This window comes from Neofelis nebulosa, chromosome 2 (genome assembly GCF_028018385.1).
Source record: "Neofelis nebulosa isolate mNeoNeb1 chromosome 2, mNeoNeb1.pri, whole genome shotgun sequence".
In the NCBI taxonomy this organism is placed as follows: Eukaryota; Metazoa; Chordata; class Mammalia; order Carnivora; family Felidae; genus Neofelis; species Neofelis nebulosa.
The window spans coordinates 92,887,777-92,911,080 of record NC_080783.1 but is presented as its reverse complement, the minus strand read 5'-3'; positions in this window follow the sequence as shown (position 1 = coordinate 92,911,080).

Sequence of the window (23,304 nt, the reverse complement as noted above, 5' to 3'; positions counted from 1 at the left end):
GCATAGGCAGCTACTGATCTGATTATCACACAGGCATTTCACCAGCTGCTCCTGCCCATGCAGGTGCTCTAATCTCTCCCAACCAGTTCAGCCCTGACACTTTTTGGGGTGAATGGGGCGATGCCAAGTTTCCCCATGTCATTGTGTTGTTTTCTGCCTTTAACTTCTTCCCTATTACCACAGAAGGGTCACCCATGCCCTCTTCTTCCCTAGAAATTTTGATTCAGGGTGCTTTTTGTGACCTAGACCTTGAAGGCGGTCTGAACCTGCAGCCCTATACCTTCCCTTACCCTTCAGGTAGTCAGGCTTATAGAGTAATACTAAAACTTGTCACAACAAAACCACCTGGCCGTCATAGCTTGTAGTGGCCTTTCTGGATTTGTCAGAGGCTTCCAAAATCATTCTACCCAGGAGGAGGACGACGCAGGAGCAAAAATAATAATATCACTGTTTCCTCTCCTATTGGTTGTGTCCTCAAATCTAGAAAGTGCTAGAGCAATCTATCCAATTAGGCCATAGAGATTATTAGTAAATTATGATATACTAGAAAAGAACCCACTTAAAATGAATAACTTGGAAATAACAAATTAAACAGGCTGCTAAATTGAATCAGATAATAGGAATTCACTCGAATAACTGATTGGCCTATTCTAATTAGTCTTTTTATTAAGGAATTATGAAGACTATTTTGTACATTGGTTGACTTAACTTGGGGACCAGATGTTCAATGCTTCCCTTTCAGATTGTATTCAGGTAAAATAACCTAAATTTTAGCCCAAATGACAAGTTGTGAGCTTAATTAAGGAGCGTATTGTTATTATCCCACCTTAAAACTCAAAATGGAGCTGAAGCTTTCCTGGTACCCCAATAGGATTTGAGAAGAATAAACAAGGAAGGAACCAATTTTTCCTCCAGAAGCACTAAGGTTAGATCTGGAAATTCCCTTAATTTATTGCTTTCCTGTGTTGAGTGCCAAATTGATAGGAGAAATACTTTAGTTGGATATGGGCTTTGGACTTGTAGTATTTTTCATGTATTTGGAATTTTTATCAGTCACTTCATTTGAGGCTAAAAACCAGTACAGTTACCACAGTGGGTGGTTAGCAATAGTCAGACTAAGTGTCTTGATGGCATTGCTAAACTGAGTTAATATCAGAAGGTATCAGAAGATTACTGGCAATGGGAAGAGATTTTAGTTCCTAGATGATTTATATGCTAGGGTTTCATGGGAAGCAATAAACATGAGCCCCAGGTTCTGTGGTAATTTTTTTTTTTTTTTAATGATGTAAAGAGACTAAGAAGTGGATGTTGTTTTCTTACTCAAAGGAAAAAATAGGAAGGTGTATGTTTAGGAACTGGAATCATTTTAAAGAAAGAGGGTAACCAACGGAGACTAGAATAATATGGAGTGAATGCTGGTTTTGTGTCTGTATATTCATATATTCAAAAGAACCCAGACAGCGTGAAATTTGCTCCCATGAAATGCTCCAAGATGCATTATACTTGGGCAATGAAATGGTATATCTTCAGAAAAGCCTGGGAGCTGAGATGAGAATACGAGTATGTAAGAAGAGGTCATATTAAGACACCGGTCTCCACATACTTTTAAAAGTGCCGCTAATAGAGTCTGAATCTCAAGATTTGGTATTATGCAAAATATGAAATGACATATTTCTTGGATCGTCCCATAATATAGGTTATGGAATAATGAGACTAAAAGGACTCAAGTTACTGCCACTGAAAGGAAATTAGTGGGTTATATAGGAAGGGTTTTGCTGCCCTTGTACTTGTGGTAAGGATCTGGTTATGTTATATTGCCTGTACTTGATTTTAAAATACCTCAGACAATCTACATGTATGTTTTTTTTTTTTTTTTTTTTCATTTAGGAAATTATTCTATAATCCTTCAAAGAAGGTCAGAATTCAAATTCTGTCAGAAACTCTGTTTCTATTTTTCTTATTTAAATCACCCGTTAAGAGAGATGTTTTGTTTTGTTTTTTTTTGTTTTTTTTTATTTATTTTTTAATATATGAAATTTACTGTCAAATTGGTTTCCATACAACACCCAGTGCTCATCCCAAAAGGTGCCCTCCTCAATACCCATCACCCACCCTGCCCTCCCTCCCACCCCCCATCAACCCTCAGTTTGTTCTCAGTTTTTAACAGTCTCTTATGCTTTGGCTCTCTCCCACTCTAACCTCTTTTTTTTTTTTTTTCCCTTCCCCTCCCCCATGGGTTTCTGTTACGTTTCTCAGGATCCACATAAGAGTGAAACCATATGGTATCTGTCTTTCTCTGTATGACATGTATGGTTTTTAATCTGTAACATAGGGACACCAAGTGAACATTTCAAGTTCCCTAACTGGAATACACCAGCCTATAACCATGTGAGTCTCTAGTCCAGAAGCTTTACAGGTTTTTATTCCTAATCAACAACAGAGCCCTTAAAAGCTAAAATATTAGGTGATAAAATGTGTTTTCATCAGTGAACTAAGTGGCATTTAAGATGGGTGAGGAGAGAGTTATTGTTCACGGTGAACATGTCTCACTCAAACACCTTTGTAAGGGCGGAGAATAAGAATCAGCATACCCAACAGGCTCAGTACTATAGGATGCAATCTTAGATTTAGGATTCTGAAATTAGAGCTGTATTTTACCACTGCATCAGCATTCTACAGAAATAAGACACATAGGGTATTAAATGATAATCAAGAATTGGCTAAAGCAATTACAGAGGGTGATGAGATCCAAGATCTACAGGAGGCAAGGTGGAGACCCAATGACGTAAGTTCTAGTCTGAAGGCTAGCTGGGCTAAAACCCAGGAAGAGCTGAGGTTTCAGTTTAAGGCTGAGGTCAAGATAAAACCAGTGTCTCACTTCAGAAGCAGTTAGGCAGAAGGATTTCTCTTGTAACTGGGGAAAGGTCAGCCTGTTTACTCTATTCAGGCCTTCACCTGATGGTATGAGGCCCACTCACGTTAGGAAGAGCAATCTGCTTTACTTAGTCTATCAATTTAAGTGTTAAACTCATCCAAAAACACCCTCACAGAAACACTCGGGATAATGTTTGAATATCTACACACTCCATGGCCAAGTCAAGTTAATACATAAAATTAACCATCACAACTACCTACAGAATTTTGACAACTGTCCCAACATTAGGTCAGTGCTGCTCTAGAATGATGTCACATCTGTCCCTAGTAATTATGTATGGTGATGTTGGAACAATGAAATGGTCAGGGACCTGGGACTGCATCAGTACTACTGGACACATCCTATGATTTTTGTGCATGCTTGCTAATAAATCTTGATCTGTACAGTAGAATATTTCATTGTAACTCCCTAACTGTGGTAGTAAGAGATATCCGTTAGCTCCCAACCACCTCTAAGCTACTGGATACTTCCCATTACCAACTGAAAAAAAACCCTCATAATTGTGAATAACCCCATTGCATTGGCTTAAGCTAGATAGTAGCACAATTTCTACAAAGTCTCTGGGCAGAAAAGGACTTTTTCCACAGAAGAGGTTTTGAAATACCCTTGCATCTCAATAGCACCCAGGATAATACTGACCTCACAGAGAGGTCACAGGTGACAGCACAGCCACATCCCTTAGGTAGAGAGCAGAGATTTGCAGGAACCCAGAGCTATTTTTGATAATATGAAAAATAGGAAGATGGCACTGTGAAGAATGTATGGGAATCAAGTACAGCTTCTATGGATGAATTGCTAATGGCTGTTCCACAAGCAAAAGGAGAAGTCATTAGGACCCAAAGAAGCAGACATCAGAGCATACCCAAAAGAGAGAACCCAGAGAAGAACAGAACTAGTCCCTTATCACATGCTTAGAGATATTATCAGCTACACAGTAATTAGAACTGCAAATAGACTAAGAACCATTGAATTACTTTCAAGTACATTATATGTGTGTAGATGAAATTTTATGCAGGAGAGGACAAAAGACAGACAATATTTCTCAAAGAACCTTCCGTATTTTGTTATGGGATGAATGGAATCCACCTTATAAAATTAGATTCAAGATTCTGGTGCCTGGAGTGGTCTAACCGGGTAAGCAGCTACGTGTACAGGTTATAGTCCTAATGAAACTTAACTCAGTCTCTCAAATGAAGAATAGACCCCAAGAAACAAAATCAATGACTATTTCAAAAACATTTTATCTAAGATTATACTTTTTAATTCTCTGGAAATAAATTTACTTTCCAAAATAGTTTATATTTACCATTGAATATGAAGTCCCTTTGCTTTAGCTGAGGACATCTCAGCAGGATTGGAAAGGAAAGAAAAATGAAGAATTACTTTACATGATGCTAGCTCAACTGACTTTGTAATGCAATATATGCTTTGAGACTGAGGATATGTGCTTTTGGAAAACACAATAACTCTTATCAACCTTGCAGTGTTTGCTTTAGTAAAATCGCTACATCAATGTCTAAAATTGTGTGATTTCAAATGGAGAATAGTAGGTGGTTTCCTCCCTAGGACAGTCTTTTGTGAACTTGACATCTCTTTTTCAATCTACATTCAGCCTTCTACTCATTTCTTCATATCTTATCTCCTCATGGCAGTTGGGATTTATTTGGACTATTAATGTCTCCTTTACAGAGGTATTATCCCCATGAAGCTATTTCTTGTTCTGATATGAACTTCTAAAGCTAATCTAAACATAGGGACACCTTTGACATTAAAGGAAAATCTGTTAAGAATATCCCCATGAGACTTGGCAAAAAAAAAAAAAAATGGTAATGAGCACACTGTGTTCTCCAATCAATCCAGCTCTCCAGGGAGACTCCTAGAGTGATTTCAGGATGAACATTTTCATTTCATGGAAAAACCAAAGCAGAATTATAGGTGCCATTTATTTGTAAGTTAGAGGTACTGAGGTTGAATGTGGTTTACGTGTGGCAAGATGGTAGTGTGCATATCTCTACGTGCTGAGTGGTGATGACAAACACACGGAGGGTTTTTTGTATTATAACTAAGTTAGGTATCTGGAGTTTTACTTCCTCAGCAAGATAAGCTTTTCCATTACATAGAAGATCACACATAAGAATTAGTAAGATTACTAAAGGGAAAATGACAGCTGAACATTTGATAGTACCAGAAAGGGAAATTTAGCTGAGGAATAGAAAACAAACTTCCTGAACAAAACTGGTAGAAACAATTTCTCTCATGAATTGGGCTCTGCCATTTCCCATAATTTAAGGCTCTGGATGGTAGCATTCTCCCCATTTTGGAAACCATTTGTCACTAATTGAGGCCAAGTGTAGAGGTACAGGGATCAGGTTCACAAAACTACATTTGCTTCCTTTATGGCAACCACTAAAAACCACTGTATTCACAAAAAAAGGTTGCTCAATAAAATGTTAATTTCAAAATGCTTCTGAAATAAGTTCATAGTCATTTTTCACACCTTTATCTCATTTTGTATCCAATTTGTCACCAATTCCAGTGTTTTTCTTTTAAAATATCTTTCAGGGACGCCTGGGTGGCTCAGTAGGTTAAGCGTCCAACTCTTGGTTTCAGCTCAGGTCATCATTCCATGGTTCATGAGTTTGAGCCCCACATCAGGCTCTCTGCTGACAATGTGGAGCTTGCTTGGGATTCTCTCTCCTCTCTCTCTGGCCTTCCCAAGTGTTTTTTCTCTCTCAAATAGACTTTTAAAAAAATACCTTTCAGATTTTCACTTTTATTTCTTCAAGATTTAGGACTGCACTCTTATGATTACAACAAACTTTAGTCCGACTATCTCAGTCTCCATATTTTTTTGTATGTAAATATTTGCAGACTGATTTAAGGCTTAAGTTACCTAATATAGTGTGCCAATGATCTATGAGAATGTCAAGTACAGATTATTCTACTTTTATATTTAGAATGCATCTCATTGAGAATAGTCCTCATCCAGTCTTACCATTTCTGCTTTTTAATTGTAGTCTATAGTCTACTTTTATATTAACATGTATTAAATCTGCCATTTGAGATTTCTTTTCTCTTCGGCTCATCTAGTTTGTTGTTGTCGTCATCGTCATTGTTACTGTTTCCTTTCCACTTTTGAGTTAACAATTTTTAATATTCTATTTTGATTCTTCTTTTGGCTTTTTTGCTGTACTTCCCTGCATTGTTTCCTTTAGTGATTGCTCTAGGGATTACAATAGGAATCATTAGAGGCACCTGGGTGGCTCAGTTGGTTAAGCATCTGACTTCAGCTCAGGTCATGATCTCACGGTTCTTGAGTTCAAGCCCCGCATCTGGCTCTGTGCTGACAGCTCAGAGCCTCGAGTCTGCTTCAGATTCTGTCTCCCTCTCTCTCTGCCCCCCCCCCCAGCTCGCTCTCTCTCTCTCTCTCTCTCTCTCAAAAACAAACATTAAGAAATATTAAAAACAAAAATAGGAATCATTAAATTGTGACAGTCTACCTAAAATATTTTGTGTAAAATATAGGAATTTTGTAAAAATAGAATATTTTCATTTAACAGACTGCCTTTTGTGCTATTGTCATGCATTCATATCTACATGCTTTATGTGCATATCCTACAGTGTTAAAATTTTGCTTTAAATATTTATTAAAAAATTGAGAATAAAATTATGATGTTCTAGGTTTACCATTTCCATTGACCTTTGTTTCTAGAGATTCAAATTGTCTGGTATTTTCCTTCTGAGTAAAAAATTTTCTAACATTTCTTGTGATTCAAGGGGCTTGAGGTAAATTTTCTATTCTTTTCTTCATCTAAAAAGGTTTTTATGCCCTCTATTTTGAAAGCTAGTTTTTCTTGATAATTTTTTTTCCTTCAGCAACTTAAAGAAGTCATTCCATTTTCTTCTGACCTTTATTGTTTCTGACAAGAAGACCATTATTGCTATTACTCCTTACATAATGCATCATTGTTTTTCCCCTTACTGCTTTAAAGACTTTATTTTTCCTCCCTGGATTTGAGCAGATTGTCTATGTTGTGCTTTCACTGTATTCATCATATCTGTTTGGGTTTTTCTAATGACTCTTTAAGCTTCAAATCTCTGTGACAAATGACTTTGTTGATTGTATCCCCTTGCAAAGAGGTAGCCTCTATCCAACCCTTTGGGTTTTGGACTTGTTGCCTTCTTGACAGGGCTATCAGGTACATTCCTACAGAAGCTATTGGCTTGCTTCTGGGTTCTTGTTGATATTGAAAATTGGACCCACAGAGGCTTTAGGACTCTCCAGTCTGATATTCCTATTTTGGAATGGGTCAATTTAGACTCAATGGGTAGGTAACAAGGTATGTTTTAAAAGCTCATCATGTCTCACTTGTCAAATGGAACTGGTATATTTAAGAACACAGCCAACCTGAACCGGGGCATCATTTTGGCTTTATATTAAACCTGAAAATTGTTACTTTGGGAAAAACCTTTATCTTCCCCACTATCTAAAATAAAGTTGTTAGCTCAATTGTGCTCTCAATACACGGTGATGGAACACCTAAGCTGAAATTCAATGGTACCCACTGGGCTGCTGCAGCTATTCAATGTCAGCATCATCTATCCAAAATGGATGGGATAACTGGTTGGTGGGTAATATGTCCCTAGTGAACTTCCCATTTTTACTGGCTTTTGGGCTCTTGGTGTTGTCCTATCTGCATAGTCTGCCATTTAATACACTACAGACAGCAGTTTAAAGTAATCCCCCTCTGGGGCCACAAACTGAAAACCAATCATTGCTATTAATGGAGCCATCATGGACTCATGCAGATGTCCATGATCAGGGTCCATCCTCTGAATAGACAGATTGCTCAAGATTGCATATTCAGCTTGCCACCATTGCTGCTTGGATTCGTCATCATACTAGATGGGGCAAGACAGTCACCATCATAGGTTGGAACAGTATAGAGGACTATATCTGATGCACAGGTTACCACTACTTGCTAGATTCATAACCCATGCCAAAATTTAACCCATTTATCTTGTGGTGTGGGATACCATATTGGACAGGATAGGGCTCTTATCCACACCTGTAAATTCAGTACAGCAAGCTTTAACTCCTTATCGAGGCTGATAATGGTGCTTTACCACTCTATACTTTTTCTTGTATATGTTTCTATACGCTCAGCTATATCTGGCCACAGTTGTGATCCTTAAAAACAATCCTTAAAATGTGTTTGGCCTTCCAAACCATTTGCAGTCTGATAGGTGACTTTTGTGATAAAAAGCACTTAATGAATTGATTATTAAGGTATTGGGAGTCTCCACATTTCTTTGTACCCACATATATCTGATGTTGTACACTGCAACACCCTCCTCAAAAACTGACAAAATCTTATACTACTTTTTGCATTTCCTCCTGATCCATACATCCTAGTAAGGCAGTTTGGTCATTGAATGCAACTGCTCCCAGAAGAGATCATCTCCTTGTGGCTGCTTCTTGGGTAATGGTTAAGATCAAAAGGGTAGAAGGTTACATAGACCTATCTTGAAAATTAGGAATTCCTCCTTACCACTCCTGGGCATAAAGTTTTTTACTTTCCCCTAATGGAAAACCCAGACCAGCCTGGCTGGTATGGCAGCACAGCTAAACGGGGGCATAAAGGAAATTAATTCTGGTTAGGCCACCTAGGTTCTCTTGTTGGACTGATATGGTCCTAGATCATAGGATAATAATCTCCTAGTTGACTATTCACTGCAGTGGCACACCCAGGACAAATGGAAGAAAATAGCTATGTATAAGTTGTATAAAAATGCCCTTTTTTCCTCTCATACTTGACCTTTCTAAATGAGAAGGCCAAGTGTGAGTAGGTGAGGATTATTTAAAAAAAAAAAAAAACAAAGGCGAAGTTACTGATTATAAAATGGGGCATCCTGATTTTGCAGTGGTCAAAAAAGAATAACATCCTGGCATCAAGGGGAGGAACATCTCAGACACCAGAAAGGAGGTATGTTAGTATTTGTTTCTCAGAAGCATCTCCTGTACCTCCCATGGAAAATATCTGTCAACACATGTGGATGTTTTCCCCACCTCCATTCTTATAGCCCTTTCTCAGTCCCACGAAGCAGACTAATTCCACCCAACTTGTAGCATAGACAAACAGGACAGGTTGAACTGACTTCCCTTAAGCAATTCCTCTAAAACAAGGACTTGGCTAAATTAAGAGATCTGCAGAACCTAAGGTCTACTAGCCAGATAGGATACCAGTTAGAAGTCCAGTCAACCACTAGCTCTGACTAATGCAGATCCTACTTTGGGAATACCAACAATTATAAACAATAATGCATTGCAAGGGTAACCATGTACATTTGATTACGTGTAAGCCAGGCATTAATTGGACTTCTTCCTGAAAACATGGTGATTTGACCTTAGAAGACATTCAAGTAGTTAAGAAAATGGCCAACCAATACATGAAAAAATACTCAACATCATTCATCATCAGGGAAATACACATCAAAACCACAATGAGATACCACCTCACACCTGTCAGAATGGCTAACATTAACAACTCAGGCAACAACAGATGTTGGCAAGGACACTGAGAAAGAGGACCTCTTTTGCACTGTTGGTGGGAATGCAAGCTCGAACAGCCACTCTGGAAAACAGTATGGAGGTTCCTCAAAAAATTAAAAATAGAATTAGTCTATGACCCAGCAACTGCATTACTAGGTATCTATCCAAGGGATGCAGGTGTGCTGTTTCCAAGGGACACATGCACCCCAATGTTTACCAACGCACTATTGATAATAGCCAAAGTATGGAAAGAGCCCAATTGTCCGTCTACAGATGAATGGATAAATAAGATGCGGTATGTGTGTGTGTGTATATATATATATATATACACACACACATATATACATATATATATATATATACACATATGTATACACACACACAGACACACAATGGAGTATTACTTGGCAATCAAAAAACGAATGACATCTTGCCGTTTGCAACAATATGGATGGAACCAGAGGTTATTATGCTAACCGAAATTAGTCAAAAATATCATATGACTTCACTCATATGAGGAATTTAAGATACAAAACAGATAAACATAATGGAAAGGAAGCAAAAATAAAATCTAGAGAACTGAAGGTTGCTGGAAGAGCTGTGGGTGGGGTCATGGGCTAAATGGAAGAGGGGCATTAAGGAGGACACTTGTTGGGATGAGCACTGGGTGTTATATGCAGGGGATGAATCTTTGGATTCTATTCCTGAAATCATTTGCTAACTAACTTGGATGTAAAGTTAAAAAAATAAATAAGTAAAAAAGGAAAGAAAAAGAAAACACTACCAGTAGATCATGTAGCCCTCATACAACTGTGGAAATCTCTTCAAAATTTGGTCATGCTTAGTTACTCAGAGGAGATTCTTGAAGAGATAAAAGTCTCGTTATTTATGCATACCCTATAGGCAGTTATTCCTACAATGGGAGTTATCCAATTTGAAAAGGTAGTATTATCTTGGCCCCTAAATTAGCAGACATGATCATTAATATCATCTTAGCTCTGGAATGCATTCAGAAAACCAACAACTCAATGGCCAGAGTTCTGATACATAACCAAATTGCCCTACACATTCCTCCTTGTGGGACAAGATTAAGTCTCTGTAAATCAATGTTACATTTTATTGTAACTGGATTAAAATTTTCAAAACAAGTAAAAAGGTTAATTCAAAAATTTAAGAAAATTACCTGGATTTCTATGATAAAACTTGGTATTTTATGGGATTTATTCAGCTAGCTGAGTCCAGCCATGAAGATTCAAGAGGGAGGGTGCAGGGAGGGAGAATGGTCAATACTGTAGGCCCCCTCCTGCTGCTTTGAGTCCTAGTGACAGCAGTTTTAAATGATATAGGAGACAAATTCATGAACTTTGTTTGGGTCTACCATGTTGAAATTAATGAGGGTGGACAACAGAGTGGTATACACATGGGGAAGTTCACCAGGAGCTGAGACAGTATCAATGAGGGGCTGATATTGTAGGGGGAGGATTCTCCAGGGCTCATGCATGTTTTTTCAGGTATCATAAGAGAGGCATTTACTACTCTGTTCTGAACTATCTTTTAAAGAATGTTTGTATAGAGAATACCTTTGGAAAATAGAGATAGTATTTCTATCCAATGCAAAGAGAATTCTCAAATATAATCAAGTAAACATTTCCCTTCAGAGCAAAGGACAGGCATGCTTGTTTCCAATTATGAAATATTAGTGTCCTATCACAAAGTTCTCCTCTAACACAACCCACAGCAGGTACAATTGCTTTCTGTTTTTCTTCACATAGCTGTCTAGAAATTGGGATTGGAAACAGTGCAAACATAAATGCAGCTACTCTAGCAATTGCTAGGAGTGATAAACATCATTTTCTGAACCAAGAGTCTCATGTAGTCTACCTGCACCAATGGAACTGTGGCAAGCTAACTTGTTTGTAAGAGTAAAATTTCCAAACCTTAAGAATTTTTTTTTAATGTTTCTTCATTTTTTAGAGAATGTGAGTGGGGGAGTGGAAGAGAGAGAGGGGAACAGAGAATCTGAAGTAGGTTCCACACTGACAGCAGTGAGCCTGATGCAGGGCTTGAATTTATGAACCATGAGATTATGACTTGAGCTGAAGTCGGACACTCAACCAACTGACCACCCAGGTTCCCCCAGAATTCTTGATGATGTGAAACATATATAAGCAACTAATGTAGTTTCTGGAATAATGAATACTCTTAATATTGGAATCTGATTATTTCCTATGCATATCACAACAACCAACACATAAGGATGTTTAATATACACAGACAGAAGAATTGGTCATGTTTCAATGAAATATTATTGTGGAATAGTTTCCTAGATACTATAATAATGTCACAAGAGAATGACTTTCAAATACAATTGGATGGCCAAAGGAAATTAATAGCCAGCTCTGGAAATTTTTTAGTGTAACACATGGAACACATTCCAGTCAGAACAATAGTTCTCACAAGCTGACAATTTTTTTTTTGCTTAATTTTCTATCCAGCAGATGTCAACGGTAATCTTACTAAGCTGACAAGGCTATTTTTCTCTATGTCCTTCCAATAGTTATTTTTTTTTCCTAACTCTGATATTTTAGACTTGAGAAATTCTCCTTAGCATTAGGTTTCAGTAGTTATTCAAAACTGTTGGTAATGTAACAATTTATGCCAGCTAAAGACATTATTTTTATAGCATGACAAAGGCCCATGATCAAACCTTTATATATCTTGGTGCATCAGCCAGACACTTGAGAGAGTTCTCCTTTAAGATATATTAGGGGTGCCTGGGTAGCTCAGTTGGTTGAGCATCTGACTGCAGCTCAGGTCATGTTATCACAGTTTATGGGTTCAAGCCCCGTGTTGGGCTCTGTGCTGACAGCTCAGAGCCTGGAGCCTGCTTCAGATTCTGTGTCTCCCTCTCTCTCTGCCCTTCCTCCACTCACACTGTGTCTCTTTCTCTCTCAAAAATAAATAAACATTAAAAAAAATAAGATATACCAGACATAGGGGCACGTGGGTGGCTCAGTCGGTTGAGCAACCGACTTCAGTTCAGGTTATGCGGTTGGTGAGTTTAAGCCCCTTATCAGGCTAGCTGCTGTCAGCCTGTCAGTACAGAGCCCACTTCAGATCTTCTGTCCCCCTCTCCTCTCTACTCCTTCCTCCACTTGCACTCTCTCAAAAATAAACAGACATTAAAAAATAAGAGATATGCCAGACCTATAACAAAAGGATACTAGAATCTATTAATTAAAAATCAGAATGAAATATGAATTTATATCTATATCAATATTTAAGGACTTATCTAATACACAAGAGGTTTTTTTAAAAGGAGGAAGAATGGAATCTATTGATTATTACACAAAATATTCTCTATCCTTTATTATGGGAGGACTGCATGCCCCAACTTACTAACTTCAGTCTTACCTGGAACTTGTTCTGACCAATAAAATTTTAGTAGAAATGTGTGTTATTGACGAGTAGAAGCTTTTGGAACTATCATGGCATTCTGAAATTGTTCCCTTTTTCCTCTGCCATGACAATGGAAGTGTCCTAAATAGAAATTATTCCTTCATCCTGTGTCCCAGAATGAAGACAACAAGTTGCATTTAATCCATGACAGATAGGGAACTTGAGACAAAACTTCGCTCCTGTTGAAGTCACTGAGATTTAGGGGGTTATTTGAGACTGCAGCAGAATTTTGTCTGAGATGTCTGACATAGGGGCAATAGAAAAGGTTATTTATCACCACAGAAAGTGGATAAAATTAACACAGAGCACTTTGTTAATTCTAAAGCAGCACAAATTCTATACAAAGAATTCAACTTCTGCCAAGTTATTAGCTTTCCTTCGTGTTCCTTTGCTCTTAAGATGGTTGATTCCATGACTTGGTTGGTATCTGCTACTATTAATCATAAAATTCTCTGTTCTCATTCTTTCTCTCCCTCCTGAAGCAACGATTCATTCAATATCCATTATGTTCAGCCCTGTGTCAGCATTTCTCTCTTCATCCTTTTATACCTTGTAGGGAAAACTTAGAAGTGTAACCTTTAATGAGGCAATCACCATGTGTGAGGTTCTGACTTAACATTTTCATTATCAATACATTTTATAGTTACAAATTATGTTATGCATCTTTTTTCTATTATAGGACTCAAATGAGATTCAGAGTGGTTAAGGAAATTGAAGACAATTATATAGCTGCTAAAAGAACAGAACTAAAATTCGAATTCAGTCTGTCTAAGTCCTAAAACCTCTGATTCTTCCACTACACCATTATCATAAATGATAACATGAGAAAACTATGTAGATTATCAAATCTAATTTCCTCATGAAGCCAGAGATATGTGCAATGAAATATGGGCAATGAGAAACCAATGAATTTCAATGGACACTTTTACTTCTATGTATCTTTAAGGTTTTTGACTCCTAGCTTAATGCTATACAATTGTTATAAGTATTTGGTAAATAATTAAGTTGAAGAATTTCTTTGGAAAAATCCAGGTAATTGTGACAAAAATTAATCAATTGCCTTACAATGTAACTTATTAAAAATTTAATTTCACATGACTTATTTAATAATTATTTGGAGGCTGAACTGGTTTAATTAATATAAGCCTAGAACTGGTTAGTATTTTAATGATGAGAGGCTAATAGAGAAATTAAATGAAAAGCTTCATTTTTAGTTTTTTTTTTTTTTAATTTATTTAATTGACCTAGAGGATTCTTCTAATAAATGCTTTAAAAAATTGTTACCGCTATTAGAACTGGAGCAAAAGGACTTGCAGTGGGCTAGATAAATCCAGGCCGACTTTCTCTGAAATACATGCAAGAAGATAATCTCAACAAAAGAAATAACGAATGTTGTAAATAGGGTATGAAACACAAAGAATAAAATAAAACTACATATCTCATGTAGTAGCCACATTTTGGTGTCTTCCCATCTCACAACTATTTTCTCTTCTCTGGGAATTACATGGGAGCAGGTATCACATGCCCAGGTCCTTTTTATATTACCCTCCCTTCTTAGCCATAAACAATGAATCAATTTTATTTTACTTTTTTTTAATGTTTATTTAGAGGGGAGGGTAAGAGAGAGATGAAAAGAGAGAATCCCAGCAGACTTCATACTTCATACCGGCAGCACAGACCTAATGCAGGGCTTGAACTCACAGACCATGAGATCATGACCTGAGCTGAAACCAGGAATTGGATGCTTAACTGAGCCACCCAGGTGCCCCAATGAATCCATTTTAGATCCTGATCCACAATGGACCCATTACACTCGTCCTTTAAGGAATATGTAATGTAACAGAAGCGTACAGAGATTGGGAGTTTGGGGCTAAGTCATACTGTTGATGGCAAAGCTCTTAGAATATTCATATAAACTCATGTTGCTGAGTTTAGCAAAAACCCTTTAGTTTTTCCAGTCCCAGACTTATCTCAAATATTGATATTCTGTAAACTTATTGTTACCATGTCTGTTTTCTGAGGATTTTTTTCTAGCTTTGCTTTACTATTTAATTTAAATCTTCAGTTTTTCTATACATGAAAGAACTTTATCAACTTTAAAGCATACCTTTAATGTTTGAGCTTAATACGTAATGACTGAACATGATACTTCAACATAAATGCAACCTTGGACCTCCTCACCACATTCACAGTGCTATTATATATATATATGTGTGTGTGTATATATGTGTGTATATATACATATACACACACACATATATACACACACATATACACACACACACATATACACACACACACATATACACACACACATATACACACACACACATATATACACACATATATATATTTCATATATGTATTTTTATATTTTACATTTATATGTTAGTTATATATTAAAATATATATTTTATGTTTCAAAAGTTTTCACCAAAAAATGTTTTACATGTATTAGCATCCAGTTGACATCTGTAGCAAAATTTTATAATTAGAACAATTTATATGATAAAAGCTGATGCAATGAATGTGCTTAAACTTTCTCTATTTACTCCTGACCCCATCATGGGTGTTCATATTTTCATGATCAAATTTTAAAAATTTATAATCTATGCCACAACCATAATTTCTATAATCATTTAATTCTATATTTAAGTGGCTTCAATGCTTTTTAAACCATGACTTCCTTTATCTCTGGCATCTTAGTTTTAATTTCTGATTTGTGAGGTTTCATTTTTAAGTAGTTTGTTTTTCAAAGGTTGAAAAGTAATGTATTAAAATTTTGGTTTGGGGCATGCTGGGTGGCTCAGTCAGTTATGAGCCTGACTCTTGATTAAGGCTCAGGTCAAGACACATGGGCATGGTATAGAGCCCCTTGTAGGGCTCTAGACTCCACGCTAGGTGTGGAGCTTGCTTAAGTGTCTCTCGGGGAGCCTGGGTGGCTCAGTCAGTTGAGCATCCGACTTCAGCTCAGGTCATGATATCAGTTTGTGGGTTCAAGCCCCGTGTTGGGCTCTGTGCTGACAGCTCAGAGCCTGGAGCCTGCTTCAGATTCTGCGTCTCCCTCTCTCTCTGCCCCTAATCCACTTGCATTCTGTCTCCATCTCTCTCAAAAAATAAACATTAAAAAAAAAAAAAAAGAAAAAACAGATTCTCTCAACCTCTGTACCTCCCCCACTCATGCTGTCTCAGAAAAAAAAATGTGGAAATTTAGGAAACAAAACAGATTAACACAGGGAGGGAAGGACAAAAGATACAAAGAGAGGGAGGCAAACCTTAAGAGACTCTTAAATACAAAGAACAATTGAGAGTTGCTGGAGGAGTGTTGGGTACAGGTATTGGCTAAATGGGTGATAGGCACTAGTGACAGCACTTGTTGGGGTGAGCACTGGGTGTTATATGTAAGTGATGAATCATTAAATTCTGGTCTTGAAAAATAGTAGAAAAAAGTATGTAATATATAGTCATGTAACAATAATATAATAATTTAGGAGAAAAAAATTAAAAAATAAATTTTGGTTTAAAATGAGATACTTTACATATAATGAAACGCAGACTTTAAATGCACAGTTCAGGAAGTTTGGAGAAGTTAATATACTAATGTAACTACCACCGCAATCAAGGTACAGAGTATTTTTGTTACCTCAGAAAGTTCCGCAGGCTCTTTTTCAAACAATGGCCTCCCCTGTTACACCCCTCTTTTGACACAAAAACAGTTGCTGATAGTTTTGTCACCATATCACCACAGCTTTTGTCTTTCCTTATGGTTCATTTAAGAACTTGTACAGCATAGGGGCCTCTAGGTGGCTTGATTTCAGCTCAGGTCACAATATCACATCTTGAGAGTGAGCCCTATATCAGGTTCTGCACTGCTTGGGATGCTCTCTCTTCCTTTCTCTACCCCTCCCTTGCTCACACTCTCTCAAAATAAATAAACAAACAAAGGAATCTATGCCTTATATACTCTTTTGTGTTTGGCTTCTTTTGTTCAGTGTGATTTTTTTTTTTTTAAATCCATCTGTATTGTTGAGTGTATCAGTGATTCATTTCTTCTTACTGCTGAGAATGATTCATGTGTTAACTTTCCTAAAAGTTACCAGTTGATGGATACCTGATTTTCTTTTTTTGAGTTTCAGTTTGAATATGGCTGTGATAAAAATTATTTTTAGTTACAGCCATATTCATTATGTGAAATTTATGGGTCTTTATGTTAGTGTTTATGAAATTACTAACCTGTTTTCCCAAGTGATGGAACAATGTTTCACTCAAATCAGCATGAGAGATCCAATTGCTTCATATCCTCTTTGATGTTTGACACTGTAAATCTTAATTTTACCCTTTGTAGTGTGTGCAAAATGCTGTGTCATCATGATTTGTGTGTGTTTTCTTGATGACTAATAAAGTTGAAATCCTATCATGTGCTTATTAGCTATTCTTATATCTTACTTTGGAAAGTGTTCAAGACTTTCGCCATTTTAAATAGATCAAGTTTCTTATAATTAATGTATAGTTGTTTATATATGTGAACAAAAGTCCATTCTCATATAATATAAAAAATATATAAGTACATAACATATATGTGTTCATTTTGGGGGGGAGGGGATGAATAACCAGCTTATCAAATGACATTTGTTGAAAAGAGTCCTTTCTCATTGATTTCTCTTGTCATTTTGTCATATATCTATTGAATTTATATGCATTGGTCATTTCTGGACTCTAATATTTATCCTTATACCAAGACCACACTTAAATTCTGTAATTTTATTCTGTAGCATTTCAGTACTGTTTAGTTCTGCTTCCTTGACTTTAAAGTTTACAAAAGCATTCTTCAAATTTCTGTGTGCAAATATTGGCCTCTGAGTCTGCTTCTCAGGAAATGTAACCTTCAAACAACCCAGGTATTACTCAAATCTTCTGTATAGTTATTGGGTTTAAAAACATCAATTTAGTAAGAAGTGTTAAAATATGCAAATAGGTTTATGGAATTGCCCATTTTCCTTTTAGTCCAGTCTTATTTTTTTTGCTTGGTGTATTTTCAAATTATCTTATTAACTAAATTAAGTGTATGTGTTTATTGATAGGAGTTTTTTCCCCTTTTAAAATTATGACATGGTCCTCTTTCTGTGGTTTACTCCTTGCATTGAACTCTGGTTTGTTTGGTATCAATACGGTCATACTGTCTTATGTTTGATATTTGCATTCTATATTTATCTTTTTAATGCTTCTCTATTTAAAATAACCTAATATTTAGAGTGCCTTTACATGTATAGAGCTTCCTTTATAAACATCATAAAGTTCTGTCTTGCTTTTTTATCCAGTGTGATCATCTCTGCCTTTTAAAGTATTTTGTCCGTTTCTAGTTAATGTAATTATTGCTATGATTCGGTTTATGTCTACCATGTTACTATTTGATTGCTATTGTCTTCTTGCAGTTAACACAATATTTTTCTTGTCCTCTGGACTTTTTTGTGGTAAACTATGCACAACAAATTTAGAAATAACAAAAGAAATTTGGGGCAATCAAAAATATGTGGAAATTTAAAAGCATACTCCTAAATAATCAGTGGGTCCTGTGAATAAAAAGATATTAGGAAATACTTCGATAATAATGAATATACAACATACCAACCTTATGGGGTGAAGCTAAAGCAATCTCTAGAGGGAAATCATATTTAAACAATATTAAAAACCTAATAATCTCTTTTTAGCAACTGAAAAAAAGTTAATCTAAACAATAAATAATGAAGATTAGAACAGATATTAGTGAAATAGAGAATAGCAAAATATAGAAAATTGATGAAACCAAAAGCAGGTTCTTGGAAAAGATCAGCAAAGTTCACAAACTTCTATCTATATTAAGAAAAAAAGGAGGACTCAAATTATTAGAGTTAGAAATGAAAAAAACATTATGATTGATCTGATAGAAACAAAGGATTATAAAGTAATACTGAAGCACTGTATGCTAATATATTAAATAACTAAAATAAAATGGACACATTTCCTAAAAAGTCACAAACTTGTAAAACTAATGTATGAAAAGATGAATAACCTAATTTATAGTAAACAAACAGATTTAATTAGTAATAAAAACACGACCAAAAAATAAAAGCTCAGGAACAGATGGCTTCATGGCTGAATTTTACCAAACATTTAAAAAAGAAATACCATGTTTTTCACAAAGTCTACCAGAAGAGGGGGAAGAGGAAGAAGAAAACAAAACACTTTCCAACTCTTTCTATGTGGCTGGAATTATCCTGATAACAAAACAGATAAAAATATCACCAGAATATTACAAGTTTCTCATTTATATGGACACCAAATCCTCAAAACACTAATAAGTTAAATTGCAACATATAAAGAATTACATAATATGAGTAAGTGGGATTTGTCCCAGGAATGCAAAGATGATTTAACATCTGAAAATAATGTAACACACCATCACCAATAAAGCATAAATGAAAAACTACATCATCATCTCAATACACAAGAACTTGACAAATCCAAAGCTCTTTCATGACAGAACACTCAAAGTAGAAATGGAAACAAACTTCCTCAACCAGATAAACTGCATCTCTCAAAAACTGTATAGCTAACATTATACTGAATGGCAAAAGACTAGCTTCTTCCCCCTAAGATCAGGAACTAGAAAATATTCACTCTTCCCACTTCTATTAAAGATTGCAATAATTTCATTGCCAGGGCAATGAAGAAATAAATGGCATCCAGATTGGAAAGGAAAAAGTAAAACTTTATCTATTTGCAGATGACATAATCATGTATATAGATGAGCTTAAGGAATTCCCTTAAGAACTGTTAGAGCTAACAAGTTCTACAAGATTACAGGATACAAAAACAATATATAAAAAAAGCAACTGTATCTCCATATGCTTGCAATGGGCAATCTAAAAATAAAATTCCATTTACGATAGCATCACAAATAATTGTAAGTTTAAGAAAAGAAGTACAGAATACATACTCTGAAAATTACAAAATATTTGATAAAGATCTAAATAAAAGGAAACACATCTCATGTTCATGGGTTGGAAGACCTACTATTATTAAGATGGGAATATTCCCCAAGTTGATTTAGAGATTCAAGGCAATCACTATCAGAATCTCAGTTGATTTCTTGAATTGTCAAGCTGATTTTAACATTCATATGCAATTCTGAAAGACCCAGAGTAAAACAAAACAAAGGAAACAATGCAAAGCTAGTGTAGTACTGGCAGAGGAACATATAGATCAAAGGAGAATAATTCAGGGTCCACAAACCCATGTGTCTATGGTCAATTGATTTTCAACAACAGTGCCAAAATCATTTAATGGGATGGGGGAAGTAACAGTCTTTACAATACATGGTGTTGCGACAACTGGACAACCACTCATTTAAGGAAAAAAAAAAATAGAATTACACTATACTCTTAGTCTTCACTCAAAGGTTAACTAGTGTTAACAGTTGAATATATGTGATTCAGAAATACAGTATATTGTATCTTGTTTCTGTCTCCTGTGTGAAATGCTTGTGTTCAGACTGTTGTGTTTGCAGTTTCATTTATGAAATGACATGCCTTGTAATAGCTTTCACTTAGGTACCACTTTTTACAAGCCAGGCAACATTCTAAGTCTTTTATATTTTAAAATTTTTTTAATGTGTATTTTGAGACAGAGAGAAACAGAGCATGAATGGGGGAGGGTCAGAGAGAGACAGAGACACAGAACCGGAAGCAGGCTCCAGGCTGTGAGCTGTCAGCACAGAGCCCAACGCGGGGCTCAAACTCATGGACCGTGAGATCATGACCTGAGCCGAAGTCGGACGCTTAACCGACTGAGCCACCCAGGCGCCCCTAAGTGTTTCATATCTTAACCTGATGTATTCTATACCAAATTGTTCACATTTCAGGATGATAAAATTGAAGTATCCGGAGTTAAATAATTTGGGCAGTTTGCATAGTTGGAAAGAAGCAGGGCTGGGATGCAAACACAGGTAGTATATCCTAGAGCTCACATTCTTTACTCTCCCCCCACTAGCCTGCCTCTGGAAAAACTGGAAGAATTTGAAGTCTCTATGTGAAATGGCATGTTTTCTACTTTTAAATGTTTTGAATGATGAGGACATATAAGTTGAGCCTTTTTGTATGTACTTCAAGCAATGACACATGAATATTTTGGTATGATTTATTTTGCCATAGAGAATGAGGTTGGGATTGAACTACAAATTTTTGCTGATAGCCAGAATTTTATTGTCCTTATTTATCCGTTCATTTGTCTGCCTGTCCACAACATGGTGGGGTTCTATATTTTATCCTGTGCCTAGCAAAGTGACTCCATGCTAGTTTGTTGAATGAGTGAATAAATGAATGGACTATCTCTTACAAATTACTACCTCATTGAGGATAAATCAAACGGTTCACACAATTGCGAGGATCAGATGAATAAACTTTGAAGTGCTGAAAATTGCAAAGTGTCATATTGTTCTCCCTTTTTATAATCTTAAATAAATCTTTGCAGAGTAGGCACTTTAAAGATACCTAGCCATGTATTCAAACCCTAAATATTCTTTGATTTCATTGTTGCTATTTCTGGAGCCCTCTAAAACTAAAAGGTCTCAAACTTTCTCTTATTCTTCAGCTTAATGAAAACTTTCCTGGTTCTTAAATTTCAGTTGGTCTTTGAAATAGACACCCTGGCTTTATGACTATGCTTTACTTTGTATCTTGTCTGTTACTCCAAGCTTGAAAGAAGGAAGCACTAGCCATTCCACTCCTTATTGGCTACAGTACCCATCCCTGGTTCTGATGTGATAAGATGATTAAAGGATCTGAAATTTAGAGCACAGAATCCTGAATGTGTGAAATGCTTGTCAAAATTTTATAGTAATTAGGAGTTAAGCTAAGAAAAATGTGGCTGCTTAGAACTTGGTAGATTTCAATGTGACGTAGATTTCTTTTGAGATTTTTTTTTTTTAATGGAATGTACTCATTAAGACTCAAACACTTCAAGTTCCATTGAGAGAAAAAAAATATTTTGTGTAATATCTTAGGTGTATAGCATTCTTTAGATGTGAACCTTTATTTGGAAGTGGGGTCTTGGAATTGATCACACTAGAGCATCTACAACCTTATCCCACTTTTCTTGCAGGGACATAACCAGATTCATTTTTCATTTATTTATTTGTTTTTTTAGTACATTTATACTGCCAGACACTATAATAGACATGTGGATAAAATGGTGAACAGCACGGACACTGTATTTGACCTTGTAGAGCTGACAGCTTGGTTACGTTTTATCAGTTTTTACTATGTAATTTACAACTTAAAAAAAAAAGTTTCATGATCTCCCAAGATTGAGAACTACCATTTTCACATCATTACCTATTTGGGAATATTAAAGCTGTTTCCATTTTACATTAATAAATCTAATTTGGCTGTAAATATTTTCCCTGCATATTATTTACCTTGCCAAAAGGAGAGTTTTAAGGGAAAAATACTCATTTAGCATAGGGCTCAATCTAATTTGTCCAAGATAATCTTTCTCAGTAGGGAAGTCCTAAGTGTTCTGTGTGGCTTTTGCCAAAAGAAATAATTAAAAAGCCAAACTAGAAGGCATATGATTAGGGAATCACTTTTCCTGTATTAGGGAAGTAGGTTGAATATCCACTTATTCTTCAAGTAAGGTGGCTTTCTATCTACCAGGAACCTATGTTTGTTGTCCCATTTATAGTCTGGGAACATCAATGACAAATTTTTCTTCATGTGACTATATGACAATGGACGTTTACCCCAACTTCTGTAGTTCTAGAGGAAATGAACAACTTGAATGTTCGAGAGCACTTTGGAAATTCTGGATGATGGTCAAATACTAGAAATATTTAGACTCCCTATGATAGTAAATAAAAAAAAATAAAAGTAGGGAACTGATCTTGTAAAGAGGGAAGGGCTTGAGGGCTATATAATGAAGACAAAATATGATCTAGAGTTGAAGGTAGGTTGCCAAAGGAATAGGGTCTCCAACCCTCACACAAGTTGATTAAGTGCAACGAATCCTGGAAAGCCTTCTTTCTGGTCTGTTCCCATTGGAATGTTTTAATCATCTTATCATAGCCACCGCTAGGAGGAAAAAATGTTATTACTTCATAATTGCCATTATAAAAGTCTCAGGAGAGAAAACAAATTTAAGTTATTCCAACTGGAATACATATCCCCTCAGTTGAATTTATCAATTTCTTTGCCATTTCCTCAGGCTGTAAAAACAATGGAAATAATACAAAGTATTCTGATCTCACTATAGCTCAGGGTAAAAAAATAAATAAATAGACTGCTGGAAAAAGAGTGTAAATGTTAACCACAATATCAGAGTA